Source organism: Acinonyx jubatus, chromosome B2, assembly GCF_027475565.1.
Source record: "Acinonyx jubatus isolate Ajub_Pintada_27869175 chromosome B2, VMU_Ajub_asm_v1.0, whole genome shotgun sequence".
In the NCBI taxonomy this organism is placed as follows: Eukaryota; Metazoa; Chordata; class Mammalia; order Carnivora; family Felidae; genus Acinonyx; species Acinonyx jubatus.
In genome coordinates, this window is record NC_069385.1 from 73,088,811 (window position 1) to 73,106,199 (window position 17,389).

A 17,389-nucleotide genomic window follows, 5' to 3' on the forward strand; every position below is an offset into this window, starting at 1 on the left:
AGTTCATAGGGATTGGTTTTGGAATGTGGAGTCTTTTTCTCCAGGGTCCTCGTCCTCCATCTTCCTCAGATGAGGTGAGCGTTTAATTCTCATTCTTCCTGGACTCTGACAGAATCTTTTTACACTTCTCAGGCCTGTTTTCTCCCCAGTGATTTGCAAGCTTAGTAGAAATGTCTACAATTATATTGTTGCTAATCAGGCAAACTATTGGCTTTTGTATAGTTTGTAGCTAGACATCTTATTGTCTGCATACTTTTTAATGGCATTTTCATTTATTCACTTGTGTTTTCCTAGTAGATAATCACATCATCTGTAAGTAATAATATAGTTACTGCATGACCAGTACTTACAAATTTATATCACTTTCTCTATTTTTTTCTTTTCCTTCTTTCTATCACATTGATTAGATCATTCAGATGACTGTTAAATACTGCTGCTGTTAGGCATCCTTGTCTTTATAGGGTTTTACCAATAAGCATGATGTTGTCTATTGTTTGAGAAAGATATTCTTTTTTTTTAAATTAATTTATTTATTTTGAGAGAGAGTGTGGGTGAGGGAGGGGCAGAGAGAGGGAGAAACAGAGAATTCTAAGCAGGCTCCACACTGCCAGCACAGAGCCTGACGTGGTGCTCGATCCTAGGAACTGCGAGATCATGACCTGAGCTGGATGCTTAACTGACTGAGCCACCCAGGTGCCCCGAGAAAGATGTTCTTTTAAAAAAATTTTTTTTAAACGTCTTTATTCATTTTTGAGAGACAGAGAAAGACAGAACACTAGTGGTGGAGGGGCAGAGAGAGAGGGAGACACAGAATCTGAAGTGGGTTCCAGGCTCTGAGCTGTCAGCACAGAGCCAGACATGGGGCTCAAACCTATGATCCGTGAGATCATGACCTGAGCTAAAGTCAGCTGCCTAACCAACTGTGCCACCCAGGCACCCTGAGAAAGATGTTCTTAATGTGAAAAACTGTTCCTTTTTATTTCCAGTTTACTAAGAAATTTATTTCTTCTATTTCTAGTTTGCTAGTTTGCCAGTTTTTAAAAAATCATAAGTATACAGTAAAACTTTGGTTTGCAAGAATAATTAGTTTCAGAAACATGCTTGTAATCCAAAGCACTCATATATCAAAGCAAATTTCAAGAATCATTGGCTCAGTTGTGATTATGTGACATTTGGCCTCATGTACTACTCAAGTTGCAAGATATTGCTCATTTATCAAGTTAAAATTTATTAGAAATGTTTGAGGAACACTAGTGTTGAGGAAATGTCTTGAGGAACACTAGTAGAACAAGTTACTCTCAATCCAACGTTTTACTGTATATTGAATTTTGTAAATTTTTAGTACCCTTTGAGATGGCCATTGTCTCATTGATGTGATATTCTTGCTCATTTTTAAAGGCAGTTTGCCTTCCCCATAAAGAGTTCTCTGGTAATAAAATACTTCCAGCATGACAGCAACACATTTTATTGCTTAAAGATTACTTATCTCTCATCAGGGCTGTAGTTCTTTAAGAGTAAGTTCCCTGACATATTTTCCTGTTTCGTTAGCTTTAACAAAAACATTTAGTTTTGTATGTCATGCTGACTCCCATAGATCTGCGCTACCTAGAGTGTGGTTTGCCAGATAAGCAGCATCGGCATTACCTGGGATTTTGCGAGAAATTTAAATCCTTGGCTTCACCCCCCTCCCCTGCTGATTAGTAGCTTTGCAGGTGGGGACCAGGAGCATGAGGTTTAACATGCTTTCCCAGTGCTTCTCCTGCACACTATGGTTTGAGAGGCATCACTATAGAGTGTGCACTTTCCAGGTGCAGAGAAATTGCAAATGAAACTCCAGAGTCACATACTGGGCTCAGTCTCGTGTCCTGTGTGTATAAAGAAAGGATGTGTGAGTGGATTCAGGGTGTAGAGATTCAGTGGTTGGAGAAAGTAGCAGGGAAAGGCATTCTCTGGGGTTTGAGGATATATCTGATCAGAGGCAATGGTGGTAATTAAAAGAGAAAGATTCTTGCCAACAGGGTTCAGGGCAGTGGAACTTGGCCTGGACCCATTTCTCTTTATTTTCTCCAAAGCCAGGACCACATTCTTCACCTCATTTTAGGTCAGGATTATTTGTACAACACCCCCATAAGAATAATAATGACAATAATTGTAATAATACCATTTCTTCATGGCCTAAGTTGTACTAAGTTTTCTTTACTCCTTACAATTGGTCTATAAGGCAGGAGTTGTGATTCACATTTTAGAGATGGGACAATGAAGCACAGAGGAATCAAATAAATTACTTTAGGTGATAAGGACAAAGGGGAGAGAATTCAGATTACAATCAACAAAAGCAAACTGGAGAATCAGAATAATAACACTACGGAAAATCAATACAATGAAGGCCAAAAAACTAGTGATGTTTTCTTAAAAGATTATGCTTTTGGGGCACCTGGGTGGCCCAGTCGGTTAAGCATCTGACTTTGGTTCAGGTCGTGATCTCACTGTTTGTTAGCTCGAGCCCTGCATTGGGCTCTGTGTTGACAGCTCAAAGCCTGGAGCCTGCTTTGGATTCTGTGTCTCCCTCACTCTCTGCCCCTCTCCCACTCATGTACTGTCTTTCTCTCAAAAATAAATAAACATTAAAAAAATTTAAAAAGATTATGCTTTGGTAGACACAAAAATTATTTCTGAAAGAAAACCAAACTAGCACCAAGGAATGGAGCTGGGATGGATGTAGAAAACAGAGTGTAATTCTGTCCTTTCTGGGCCATAGAAATTGTGTGGAGTGGTTCTTGGTAGCAGTTCGCTAAATACAGTTGTGGTATAGCTGGGAGCAGCAGCCCCAGAATTGAAGGCAAAGGTAGAATGCAGCATGAGGTCAGAGGCAGCATCTCCAGCTCAGGAACTGCTGTGTCGGATGTGACTGCAGGGGTTTCCCTGGTAGAATTTGTTCTGAGAGGCTCTTCAAGCTGCCAAGTTTCAGTCAGCCCTTGTCAAAAGTGTACAGCATAAAATCTCTTTGTGGGATACTACGTTACTTAATTGAACAGGCAGAGATATCAAGGAGAGGTTTTTCGTGAGCAGTTTTTCTGTTATATTTCAGCTGTCATGCAGGTCGAATCATAAAAGGAGCAGTTATGGCAAAGTGTATTTCAAGTTCAAGCATTAAACACACACACACACACACACACACACACACACACACAGTCCCCTTATGATGATTTAAAAATTCCTTCCCAAGACAGTTGGCAGTTTACTCTCTCTACCTTCTCACGAGAAGTTCTGCATCAAGGGACCACATATGTTTATAGGAATTCTTGCTTTCCATCCACGTTCAGCTATTCAAGTGATATATTTATGTGCTGAAATGGGAGGGAGGAGGGACTAAAGGTGAAATGGAAAAATATTTACAAGTTTGTAAACTCTTCAGTGGCTTACAAACCTGGGTATATGAAATAAGTAAATGCAAATCCCAATGCTGCCAGGAACCTGGAAAATCTAATGAAATAAGTATATGCAGATGTCAGAGCTGGAAGGCCTGCAAGGTTATCTAGCTTAATCCTCTGTAGTCAAAGTCCAAATAAAAAATATCCTGAGAAGGACACATAGGCATACTGCCCAGATCCCTCCTTCAAGAAAGAGCTTGTAGCCAGCTGCTAAGATTGGGTCTGGACAGCCTTCAGCCATCAGCCCCTTCGGGGATGTCCTTGGCCATTGAGAGCTGCCTCTCCCAAAATGGTGCTCTTTTCGGGGTAGCTCCCACTCAGTGCCTGATGGAGGAAGGGGTTGGAAAGCCGGACCCTTTTCACCTAGTTTGGGGCAACTATGATGGATCCTTTTAGCTCAGATTCCCCACAGGGTTGGCTGAGGCTGTTGTTCTGCAGCTCAGTTTCTCCCTCAGTCCAATCCTGTTTCCTTCATTTCCTCCATTGTGGCTCTCAAGACAAGGGCATTCCCTAATCAACATACTGCACAATAAAACCCATCTTAGACTGTGTTTCTCTTAGAGCACTGAGAACCCAACCTGTGACATGTCCCCAAACATGCTGCACTTCCCAGTGATGCAGAGTGCATACTTCACAGGTAGTCTTAACTGTGAGTCAGATAGTGTTGGACAACTCCTCCATGAAGTGCTGGAATCAGCCTCTCTGCACATTTTGTTAACTACATCTGCCCTCCTGAATGAACCAGAGCAAGACTAGGCCATCTGCAGTCTATTTCATTTATTTCTACTCTCTTGAGAAGAATTCTGTCTTGCAGTAAAACAAAGTTTTAGCTGATTCATTATCATCTCCTTCTCTTTTGGTAATTGTGAGACAAAATTGAAGGGAAAAGCAAATGATTCATAGGTCAACAGTTCAGGAAACATGAAGTAGTTCATGTTTCTTTTTAGGTGACTATTACCATTTGGGGTGTGAGGGGTGATTTTGCAGGAGGAAGGGGCTTGGTGGGAGCCAGGGGAGAAACAAAGTGCTTTGTGGCAGAAGCACAGATTTGGAGTCATCTTGGGCAATTCTTTTAATCTTCTGAGATCCAACAAATATGTTTTTGTTCATTCTCCTGTGTTCTCAGTCTTGGTGAAAGGAAACATTATTCATCAAGTTTAGGAAGCTGAGAGTTGTCTTGCATTCCATACTTTCCTTCACTCTCTATGTCTGTTTATTATTTGTACATTATCATTTCCTTCTTCCACTGTAGCCCTAATTAATTGTGTTCTTGTTTCCCTCTCTCCTTGTCTACTGCTACTACCTTGGCTTGGGCTCTCAGGGCAACTGCCTCCTCCACACTTATTCTCTTTCACTCTGTAGTGCAGTGAGAATGGCTTCTCTATAACACCAAACTAATTATTTTGGTCAACAGCTTAAAATACCATAATGAAGCATTATCAAAGCAAAAACCTGGAAACAACCCAAACGCCCATCAGTGGTAGAATGGATAATTAAATTGTGGCACATTCATACAACACAATGGCATATAACAACAGCAACAAGTGAACAAGTTACTAGTATGAATGAATCTCATGAATATAACACTGAACCAAATCATAAAAGATACCATTCCCTACACTTTACACAGATAGAAAGCTCAGAATAATCTATGATGTTGGAATGCAGGGAGTTGCATTTAGGGAGGTTGACGTGATGTCTGGGTGGGGTTGGGAAGGTTATTTGTGTGGTGATGTGCCATTTCTTATCTTGGTGGTGGTTAGTAACATGGGTATGTTCAGTTTGAGAAAAGTTGCTGAGCTTAACAACTAGGATTTGTATACATCTCTGTATGAACATTATTATTAATAAATACTTTTAAAAATCCTATAATAATTCCCCCAGGCCTATAGGGTAAAGTCCAAATTCATAGGATCCCCTCAATTACCAGCATACTTCTCAGACCTTCTCTCTAGGTATTCTCCTTGTGTATGTTCACTTCGCTCTGTCTGGATTTTTTGAAGCTCCCTGAAAAGGACAGCAGGTCAGGTGGTTGGATGGCAAATACAGGTTTTTAATGAAAGAATGTGAAGCTGATAATTATGGGGCTGATAACACTTACCCTACAGTGCTTTTCTGAGGATTAAATAAAAGAATGTATGTGCAGTTCTTGGTACAGTTCCTGAAGCATAGCAGACGCAGACGTTCATCATCTTGGTTCCTTCCTCCTCCCCACTCCCACCAGTGCAGATGAATGGACCTATGATACCTCTGAACATTATTAGGGTATTGTAGCTGAAGTCATTTTTTGAGAGGTATTGCCTATAACTCTCATTATCCATTTGGTGAAGTTTACTCCCCAAAGACACTCTGGCTTGTCTTCAAGTCCCAAGATTACCAATCTTGACACAAATGTGACTTCCTTGGGCAAGCTGTCCCAACAAAACTCATACTTTAACGTTGAAGTCACATTCCTCCAAAATCTCTTGGAAATATCACCACATGCCCATTATCTGATAAAGGGATAAAGAACAGCTGCAGCTAAGGAAAGACATTTCCTGGAGTCTGGTTTTACTTTATTTGGGTGCTTTAGGTAGACGGGGTCATTAGAAGGATCTAAGAATTTTAGAATTGCATGCTGCTGCTTCTATTGGTTGCTGTTTTTCAAAATATTATATTCTTGCTATAAAAATGCTTTCCTTCTCATGCCACATTTCATAAAGACTTTCCATCTGGTCTGTACCGATAACTAGAATCTTGAGATGCTCATTCCTCTTACAACTTGTAGTTTTAAATGATCCAGATGTAGAAGAATTGGGTTTTACAGCTTTTTCTAAAGGATTTTGTCTTCCTAATCCTACAGCTGTATGTGTTGAGGACTGACCAACAGGAGAGAGTGCTAACAATGAACCTATTACAAGTTTTCCACTGGCTATGTTATTTTTCATTTGGCATGTCTTAGGAGAATAAAATCATGAAATGAAAGCATTGAAATCTATTAGGATAAGGACCATAGTGAATCAGCTAATCCACAGTGGGCAAGACAAAAAAGAGAAAGAGAAAAAGAAAGAGAGAGAGAACACTAAAAATGAAAAACAAGATTAGAATCAAACTGTATTAGAAATAGAATTCTCAAGGATTTTACCAATTCGTTATGATTTAGGAAAAACAAATTGATTAATTGATCTTTATAAATTCTGGTTCTTAGTTTTTTAATCCAAAAAATTTGAAAAGGGACACCAAATTATGAAAAGTAGATAGAATATTGATGAAAGTCCTTTTATTCCCAGGAGGATGGACTTTGGTAAATTCACTCACCTGGGCCCTAAGCTTTAGGGGCCACAATACTGGTTCTACAAAACGACTCAGGGAGGAGGAAACAAGGGAGTAGTCAGCCACTCTAAAGAGTTGCTGCCCCATTGCCCCCTTTCTCTCCCTTGTTCACCCATTTCTTCTCCCTTTTCTCCTTCCTTGTCCATTCATCTGCCCCCTCCTTGCCCATAGAGCATATTCAGTGTTTTCATGAAGTTAATGTTCATATAATTTCATACATATAAAAATGTGGGAGGTGGAGGGGAAAGGAGCATATAGCATGAGATGCCCAGATTCACCTCTACCCTGAAATGGCCTTGATAACATATGGTATGAATAATAAATCCCTATTTTGTGGAAACTCACTTCTTGAGCAGCCTCAAGCTTATTTTCTCATGTAAATAAGCCTACAGAAATGGAGGAAAAACCTCCCCATATTAAAATATTAGCTTCAGATCTTTTACTTTTAAAGGCTAACATAGAAATAAAATTCCAAGAAGGACCACTGGCATGAAAAAATGACATGTGTATAAAGGTGAGGTGTAGGGAATCAGATGCTTGAGCAATGAGAAGATAACCCATCAGGTCAGGGCCTAAGGTTTTCTGTAAAGGGATCTGATTTCAATCTGAAGCCTTGGAATCTTGGTGGTGGTGATGGTGTAATATGTTGATAGAGAGGAGCTTCAGCTAGTTGGGGATGAGATGCTGTTGGTGATAACCTCACTTTGCTCTCCAATAATAACCTCATCAAACAGGAACGGGAACATATTGCAGCATCACCTGAGCTTGTGGTGTGTCCTAGATTTTGTTTCTTCCTAAATACTATCTCTGAGAAATCCTGACTTGGTTATTTATCTCAAAAGAAAAGGAAGTTTGTTTACATAATTAATGCTGGCCAGGCATCAATAAGAAGAAATGGGGAGGAAATGTTTTGAATAGATACCAAAATGGCTAACAAAGGTGACATCAGGGTGAGTATCAAGGTACGCTGTGGTTGATGTGTCATCATGTGCCCAAGGGAAAGGTGTGTCCAGGAAGATACCCAGGAACACCTGGCCTAGGAATATGCCCCAAGTCAAGTTACCATGGGCAGGAGAAGAGAAAATGAAAACTTGAGTTTACTGTTTGTGATGTTGATTCCTGTAGAATTTTAAATTTGCCAGCTTGTAGATATAAATAGTCAATTTGAATACTTTTTAATATAAAAGTAATCTGTGAAGTCTTCATCCCTGGAAATCTTTATAAGAGGAAGAATTACCACCTAAAGGAATATTTAGGCATGCATTTACCAAGACTCTGAGAACCACAGTTTTGGCTACATTATTTTTTGAGCTCCTTTCCACTTCTATCATTACAAGTCTCAATTTATACAGAGATCTGTAGAAATCCCTGGGTTTCAAAAGCCCATATCAGATGATGATGACATAATAGTTAAGTTCTATCAACAATGATGAGTCAGGATTTGAATGAGTTTCTCTGTATAGATCTCTAGTGATGAAATATCTGGGCAGAAGTACTTCTCCCACTTCAAGGCAGCAAAATAGTTAGTTGTGGAGGTGCTGTGCAATTTCAGAAATAAGCAACACACTTTGCTTTAAACATGGTACAGAAATTGAACTGAGTCCCACTTGGGAGGCTAGCTTCATTTTCACAGTTCTGTGGTCTAAGGGCTAAAGTTCTGAAGGGAGGAGAAAGGCAGGCAGGCATATTTTCTGCACTTGCTAAATGGGCCTCAAACGCCTCCACTCATTTATTTGTTGAAGACAGGGTCATCTCATTTAATTCAGTAGGAATACAAGTGCACCAGAAGTACAGAAAGGCTGGCTCATAATTTCCTTTCTGTATTTCAAATCTGTATTTCGAAAGTATTGCAAATATGCTCCCTATGAAAGAAGCTGCATGGAGAGCCAGATCCAGGCCCCTGCTTCCTGCTCCATAAACAGGGTTAAGTCAGGGAAGCCCTAGATTCATAAGTCCACCCTGGGTGTCTAAGGTCATGCACATTATGTCCAAATGTGTAACCATGGAAAATGTATTAGTAATGTCAAGTTCAGAACAGGAGCATAAACTGCTGGAGCTTGGGGTAAAAGAAGAGTGGTAGGAGAACCCTGACATATTTTGGAAAAACACCCCTCCCCCAACTTACTTGACCATCTATTATTCCCTCCTGGACTCAGATTTGGTGCAGGAGGCAGGGAAGGACAGTGAGGAAGGTTAGAAAGCATCATCCTGGGATGCTGACACCCTCTGCCTCACCCTTGTAACTCAAGGACAAGCAGGGTGGAGTTGAATACAAGGTCCTATACAAAACTGGATACAGGTTAAAAAAAAAAGGCACAAAAAAGCAAAAGTATATATGTATTAACAAGGCAAAATCATGTATCATCCTGTGATAGGAGCAGGAATCACTTCCATTTAGCCTGGATTCCCTTTCCTTTTCATTACGCAGGAGGCCAGTCTCTCACCTTGCAGTATTGGGTTTGGAAATAGCCAAAGACTAAACTTCACGTCTTAACTTGCACTTTCAAGGTTTATTTTGTAATTTAAGAAAATGAGTCAAACCCATCATCTCCCCATCTGGGTATTTTCTTTATCAGGCTAAGCACATCATTATTTTCTGAGGGCTGGAGCAACCGTACGGTCCTTTCCAATCAAAGGTTTTTCAATCAGCGTTGGCTTTGAAATCACCTCGTCCTCCAGCGGTCCTCGCCGCACACCCATCTCCGCGTGATTTCCACTCAAGTTTTTTCCTCCTAGCACCCCTCCCACATTCATTTCATCTTTAAGCCGCCTCAAGTCTTTTGGCAAGGGCAGCAGGATAAAATTCTTCAACCACAATTATACACAATGTCGACACGCAGCTTCACACGTTTGGGGATTGTCTAACCTAGAAATGCGTTCCTTACTAAGAGGTCCAGGGGGCAGGCACAGTGCCCACGCGACCCCTGTAGTCTCCCTCCCTTGTCCCAATCCGGCCGCCTTCGCGCCTCAGAGGGGGCAAAAATCCCTCAACCAGAGCTTGAGCCCCTGGCCTGGGGAGGGGGTGAGCAGGGAGGCCCAGGTCGTCCCCGGAAGCGTGCGCCCCTCACCTTGTGGACGGTGCGTGCAGTCGCGTCGTACTGGGCGACCTAGGGCGTCCCGCTGGCTCCCCAAGTCTCACACCGAACGCGCTCCGTTCTCTCCCGAGCTTTATGAAAGCACAGCTTCTCTCAACACCCAGCTCTGGAGCACGCTGAGTCCAGGGGCGTTGGGCCCTCGAGCGTCCTTTGCCAGCGCCCGTGCCCCCTGGCTGCGGCCAGAAGGAGCTGGGAGCGCGATGCGCTGGGCTGCCCCGTGGCGCTGCAGGCGGCAGGCGCTGCGCTTTGCGAAGTCTGGGTGCCCCGACTGGAAGAGGAGGCGTGAGCGAGAGCTGGCAGGAGGAGGTGGAGGAGGAGGAGGAGCAGGAGCAGGAACAGGAACAGGAGCGGGGAGCAGTTTACTAAATCACCAGGCAGGTTTGCAGGCGCGCAGGACACCACTGAACAGCGAAGGGGGTGGGTGGGATGAAAAGGTGAGCCGGGGTGCGATGAGGGCGGTGGCGGTGGAGGAGAACTTGGAGGTCGGAGCTCTGAGGTGCTTCAGATCTTGCTTAGCCTGTAAAAGAGAAATTCTGAAGCTGATGGCGCCCTCAGGGCTCCCGGTTGCAAACACTAGAGGGCAGCGCTGTCCACGCTATAAACCTGGCCTACAGGGTTGGCGGTGTGGACCAGGGTCTCCCCTCCTGAGCCCTTTGTTGGTGGAGGCCCAGGCGAGAAGGGTCCAGGTGGTGCAAGGAAAGGCAGACCCTATACCCTTATTCTGTGGCCAGCTTGGGTTGGGGAGAGAGGGAATACAGTAGCTGACAGGTTTGGACTTCGCCTGTCTGTGGCTCCTCCAGGCAAATCCTCTGGAAGTGAATTAGTCCTTTTTCCCCAGGGGGAAAATTACAGTCAACATCCACAGGGTGCTTTAAGGAGAGGGGTGGGAAGAGGAGGGTGAGGAAGAAGTAGGGGAGCATTGGGGGTGGGGAAAAGTGGAAAGGGGAAGAGAGGTGGGGAAAACAGAGGAGAAAAAGAGAAAAGCAGGTGTTGGAGTTGATATTTCAGGCTGCAAAGGTCTCTGTGCTCTTCCCAGTGTTCCAGGGATATTCACCTGCTGCCAGGCCAGAGGAGTTAACTTGGGAGGGACTTTATAGAATCCTGGCACTGCTGAAGGAAGCATACTGAGGGCTTTGGTTACTACTTCCCCAGAGGGAACTTAAGTGGTTCTGAAAACTTGAAGCTGTATATACATTGATTCCCTGATATTTTGGGAGAAAAAAAAAACAGATTATTTTAACTACAACCCTGGCAGATGGGAGAGGAGAGATTGGGAGTTATAAAATGGAATAGAAAATCTTTTTTTTTAAAGATGTTTTTATTTCGTTTCTTTATTCCAATTTTTAATTTAAATTCTAGTTAGTTAACATATAGTGTAATATTGGTTTGAGGAGTAGAATTTGGTGATTCATCACTTACATATCAAAACGAGTATCCTCCTTAATACTCATCCTCTATCTAGCCCATCCCCCACCCACCTCCCTCCATCAACCCTCAGTTTGTTTTCTATTGTTAAGAGTCTTTTATGGTTTGCTTCCCTCTTTTTTTCTTTTATCATATGTTCATATGATTTGTTTCCTAAATTCCACATATGAGTGAAAATAATATGGTATTTGTCTTTCTCTGTCTTATTTTGCTTAGCATATATACTCCAGCTCCATCCATGTCAAGGCAAATAGCAAGATTTCATTCTTTTTGATGCCTGAGTAATATTCCATTATATGTTATATATATATATATATATATATATATCCAGTTATATATATTATATATGTTACATCTTCTAATTCATCAGTCAACAGACACTTGGGGTCTTTCTATAGTTTGGCTATTGTTGATAATGCTGTGGAATGGCAAGTTTTATGCAGACTATATGATCTATAGTCATCCTGATAGAAGTTGAAAGGACTTTGGAACCTCTGTAGACAACTATGTAGTTCCCCAAAATACCTGCCTCACACTTGCCTTTCTAGTGTGTGGCTTTATGGCTGAATTGAGAAGGCTTTATTTGGTTTGATTTAATTTTTGGTAGCTTGGCTTTTCTAAAACAAATGAAATCCTTTTTCAATTCAGAAAGCAAGCATGCATTCCTTTCTTCCTGCCTTCTGTAGTGCCTCTCAGGATCAGCAGGGGCTGAGTGATGGTGTGAAGGGGAATTTCACTAAACAAGAGAAAGGCAGGTTGGTAAACTATAGTCTTGAACTGTGATTAGCTTCTGTTAATCCTATTACACTAAAAGAAAAGGCTTAAGTGGTCTAAAGCCAAACAGGAACATGGGATGGGAGGATGTTTTCCTACCAAAGAAAGACAGTACTTCCAAGTCATCAGTTTGAAATGTGTTAGGTGATAGAACTGTTATGTAAAAACAAGCAGAACAAAAATGTTTCTTTATTTTACTTTACTTTATTTTATTTTATTTTATTTTTTTACTTTCTAGAATTTATTTATTTTTTATAATTTACGTCCAAGTTAGCACATGGTGCAAAAATGATTTCAGGAGTAGATTCCTTAAGCCCCTTACCCATTTAGCCCATCCCCTCTCCCACAACCCTTCTAGCAGCACTCTGTTTGTTCTTTATATTTAAGAGTCTCTTACATTTTGTCACCCTGCCTGTTTTTATATTTTTTGCTTCCCGTCCCTTATGTTCATCTGTTTTGTATCTAAAAGTCCTCATATGAGTGAAGTCATATGATATTTGTCTTTCTCTGACTAATTTCACTTAGCATAATACCCTCTACTTAGTTGCAAATGGCAAGATTTCATTCTTTTTTTATTGCAGAGTAATAGTCCATTGTGTATACACACACACACACACACACACACACACGTGTGTGTGTGTGTATAGTCCATTGTGTATATACATGCACACACGTGTGTGTGTGTGTGTGTGTGTGTGTGTGTGTAGTGCTATTGTGGTAGTGCTGCTGTAAACATTGGGGTGCATGTGCCCCTTCAAATCAGCATACCTGTATCCCTTGGATAAAACGTAGTAGTGCAATTGCTGGGTTGTAGGATAGCTCTGTTTTTAATTTTTTGAGGAACCTCAAAAATGTTTTTGAGTGGCTGTTTTCCAGAGTGGCTGCACCAGTTTGCATTCCCACCAACAATGCAAAAGAGATCCTCTTTCTCTGCATCCTCACCAACATCTCTTGTTGCCTGAGTCATTAATGTTAGCCACTCTGACAGGTGTGAGGTGGTATCTCATTGTGGTTTTGATTTGTATTTCCCTGATGATGAGTGATGTGGAGCATTTTTTCATGTGTCGGTTGGCCATCTGAATGTCTTCTTTGGAAGTGTCTATTTATGTCTTTTGTCCATTTCTTTACTGGATTATTTGTTTTTTGGGTGTTGAGTTTGATAAGTTCTTTATAGATTTTGGATACTAACCCTTTATCTGATATGTCATTTGCAAATATCTTCTCCCATTCCGTTGGTTGCCTTTTAGTTTTGCTGATTGTTTCCTTTGCTGTGCAGAAGGTTTTTATTTTGATGAGGTCCCACTAGTTCATTTTTGCTTTGGTTTCCCTTGCCTCCAGAGACGTGTTGAGTAAGAAGTTGCTGTGGCTGAGGTCAAAGAGGTTTTTGCTTGTTTTCTCCTCTAGAATTTTGATGCCTTCCTGTTTTATATTTAGGTCTTTCATCCATTTTTGGGTTTATTTTTGTGTATGATGTAAGAAAGTGGTCTAGGTTCATTCTTCTCTATGTCGCTGTCCAGTTTTCCCAGCACCACTTGCTGAAGAGACTGTCTTTATTCCATTAGATACTATTTCCTGCTTTGTCAAAGATCAGTTGGCCATATGTTTGTGGGTCCATTTCTGGGTTCTGTATTCTTTTCCATTGATCTGAGTGTCTGTTCTTCTGCTAGTACCATATTGTCCTGATGATTACAGATTTGTAGTACATCTTGAAGTCTGGGATTTTGATGCTTCCAGCTCTTGTTTTCTTTTTCAAGATTGCTTTGGCTATTTGGGGTCTTTTCTGGTTCCATGCAAATTTTAGGGTTGTTTGTTCTAGCTCTGTGAAGAATCTGGGGATATTTTGATAGGGATTACATTGTTTATGTCGATTACTTTGGGTAGTATTTTAATATTTTAATTTAATATTTTAAATAATGATAAGTAATAAATATTATTAAAAATTAAAAAATTATTTAAAATATTAAAAATTATTAATAAATAATAAATAATAATTTAATATTTTAACAATATTTTTTCTTCCTATCCAGGAGCATGGAATCTTTTTCCATTTTTTTGTGTCTTCAATTTCTTTCATAAGCTTTCTATAGGTTTCGGTGTATAGATTTTTCACCTGTTAGGTTAGATTTATTCCTAGGTATTTTATGGTTTTTGGTGCAATTGTAAATGGGATCGATTCCTTGATTTCTCTTTCTGTTGCTTCATTATTGGTGTATAGGAGTGCAACCAGTTTCTGTGCGTTGATTTTATATCCTGCGACTTTGCTGAATTCATGGATCAGTTCTAGCAGTTTTTTGGTGGAATCTTTTGGGTTTTCCATATACAGTATCGTGTCATCTGTGAAGAGTGAAAGTTTGACCTCCTCTTGGCCGATTTGGATGCCTTTCATTTCTTTGTGTTGTGTCATTGCTGAGGCTAAGACTTCCAATATAGTGGTGAGAGTGGACATCCCTGTCTTGTTCCTGACCTCGGGGGAAAGCCCTCAGTTTTTCCCCATTGAGGATGATATTAGCGGTGGGTCTTACATATATGGCTTTTATGATCTTGAGGTATGATCCTTCTATCCCTACTTTCTTGAGGGTTTTTATCAAGAAAGGATGCTGTATTTTGTCAAATGCTTTCTCTGCATCTGTTGAGAGGATAATGTGGTTCTTGTCCTTTCTTTTATTGATGTGATGAGTCACATTGATTGTTCTTTGTATATTGAACCAGCTCTGCATCCAAGGTATAAACCCACTTGGTTGTGGTGAATAATTTTTTTAATGTATTGTTGGATCCGGTTGGCTAGTATCTTGTTGAGAATTTGGCATCCATGTTCATCAGGGAAATTGGTCTGTAGTTCTCCTTTTTAGTGGGATCTTTGTCTGGTTTTGGAATCAAGGTAATGCTGGCTTCATAGAAAGAGTTTGGAAGTTTTCTTTCCATTTCTATTTTTTGGAACAGCTTCAAGAGAATAGGTGTTAACTCTTCCTTAAATGTTTGGTAGAATTCCCCTGGAAAGCCATCTGGCCCTGAACTCTTGTTTTTTGGCAGATTTTTGATTACTAATTCGATTTCTTTACTGGTTATGGGTCTGTTCAAATTTTCTATTTCTTCCTGTTTCAGTTTTGGTAGTTTATATATGTTTCTAGGAATTTGTCCATTTCTTCCAGATTGCCCATTTTAGTGGCATATAATTGCTCACAGTATTGTCTTATTACTGTTTTTATTTCTGTTGTGTTGGTTGTGATCTCCCCTCTTTCATTATTGATTTTATTTATTTGGGTCCTTTCCTTTTTCTTTTTGATCAAACTGGCTAGTAGTTTATCAGTTTTGTTAATTCTTTCAAAGAACCAGCTTCTGGTTTCATTGATCTGTTCTACTCTTTTTTTGGTTTCGATAGCATTGATTTCTGCTCTAATCTTTATTATTTCCTGTCTTCTGCTGGTTTTGGGTTTTATATGCTGTTCTTTTTCCATCTCTTTAAAGTGTAAGGTTAGGTTGTGTATCTGAGACCTTTCTTCCTTCTTTAGGAAAGCCTGAATTGCTATATACTTCCCTCTTATGACCACCTTTCCTGTGGTCCAGAGGTTTGGGGCTGTGGTGTTATCATTTTCCTTGGCTTCACTGTACTTTTCAATTTCCTTTTTAACTTCTTTGTTAACCATTCATTCTTTAGTAGGATGTTCTTTAGTCTCCAAGTATTTGTTATCTTTCCACATTTTTTCTTATGGTTAATTTCAAATTTCATAGCGTTGTGGTCTGAAAATATGCATGGTATGATCTTGATCTTTTTGTACTTGCTGAGGGCTGATTTGTGTCCCAGTGTGTGGTCTATTCTGGAGTACATTCCATGTGCACTGGAGAAGAATGTGTATTCCTCTGCTTTAGGATGAAATGTTCTGAATATATCTGTTAAATCCATGTGGTCCAGTGTGTCATTCAAAGCCATTGTTTCCTTGTTGATTTTCTGTTTAGATGATTTATCCTTTGCTGTAAGTGGGGTGTTCAAGTCCCCTACTATTATGGTATTATTATCAATGAGTTTCATCATGTTTGTGATTAATTGATTTATATATTTGGATGCTTGCACATTTGGAGTATAAATGTTTACAATTGTTAGTCTTCTTTGTGAATAGACCCCTTAATTATGATATAATGCCCTTCTTCATCTCTTGTTACAGTCTTTATTTTAAAGTCTAGGTTGTCTGATATAAATATGGCTACTCTGGCTTTCTTTTAGTGATCATTAGCATGATAGATGGTTCTCCATCCCATTGCTTTTAATCTGAAGGTGTCTTTAGGTCTAAAGTGGGTCTTTTGTAAACAGCATATAGATGGATCTTGTTTTCTTGTCCATTCTGTTACCCTGTGTCCTTTGATTGAAGCATTTAGTACTTTGACATTTAGAGTGAGTACTGAAAGATAGGAATTTATGCTATTATGTTGCCTATAGAGTTGGAGTTTCTGGTGATGTTCTCTGGTCCTTTCTAGTCTTTGTTGCTTTTGGTCTTTTTTTTTCCCCATCTTTTCTCCCCTCAGAGAGTCCCCCTTAAAATTTCTTGCAGGGCTGGTTTAGTGGTCAGTAACTCCTTTAATTTTTGTTAGTCTGGGAAACTTTTTATGTCTGCTTCTATTTTGAATGACAGCCTTGCTGGATAAAGAATTCTTGGCTGCATATTTTTCTGATTCAGCACATGGAATATGTCCTGCCATTCCTTTTTGATTTGCCAAGTTTCTGTGGATGGGTCTGCTGAAAACCTGATCTGTATTCCCTTAAAGGTTAAGGACTTTTTTTCCCTTGCTGCTTTCATGATTCTTTCCTTGCCTGAGTATTTTGTGAATTTGACTATGATATGTCTTCTTGATGGTTGGTTTTGTTGAATCTAATGGGAGTTCTCTGTGCTTCTTGGATTTTTGTGTCTGTGTCTTTCTCTGGTTTAGGACAGTTTTCCACTATAATTTGCTCACGTAAACCTTCTACCTTTTTCTCTTTCTTCCTTTTCTGGGTCCCCTATGATTCTGATGTTGTTACTTTTTTTTTTTCAATATATGAAATTTATTGTCAAATTGGTTTCCATACAACACCCAGTGCTCATCCCAAAAGGTGCCCTCCTCAATACCCATCACCCACCCTCCCCTCCCTCCCACCCCCCATCAACCCTCAGTTTGTTCTCAGTTTTTAACAGTCTCTTATGCTTTGGCTCTCTCCCACTCTAACCTCTTCTTTTTTTTTTTTCTTCCACTCCCCCATGGGTTTCTGTTAAGCTTCTCACGATCCACATAAGAGTGAAACCATATGGTACCTGTCTTTCTCTGTATGGCTTATTTCACTTAGCATAACACTCTCCAGTTCCATCCATGTTGCTATGAAGG

At 40.3% G+C, this 17,389-nt stretch overlaps 1 protein-coding gene and 1 long non-coding RNA gene across 2 annotated transcripts in view; one reads left to right on the forward strand and one right to left on the reverse strand.

Annotated features, from left to right (window-relative positions):
• The window catches only part of HTR1E (5-hydroxytryptamine receptor 1E), an 86,142-nt gene extending 75,799 nt beyond the window's left edge, over positions 1–10,343 (reverse strand). The window contains exon 1 of the mRNA XM_015069516.3: positions 9,812–10,343. The gene's annotated coding sequence lies outside the window, so the exon portion shown is untranslated. The remainder of the gene's footprint in view (positions 1–9,811) is intronic.
• Positions 1–17,389, forward strand: part of LOC113598499 (uncharacterized) — a 190,929-nt gene that overhangs the window by 71,323 nt on the left and 102,217 nt on the right. The gene's annotated exons all lie outside the window — the stretch shown is intronic.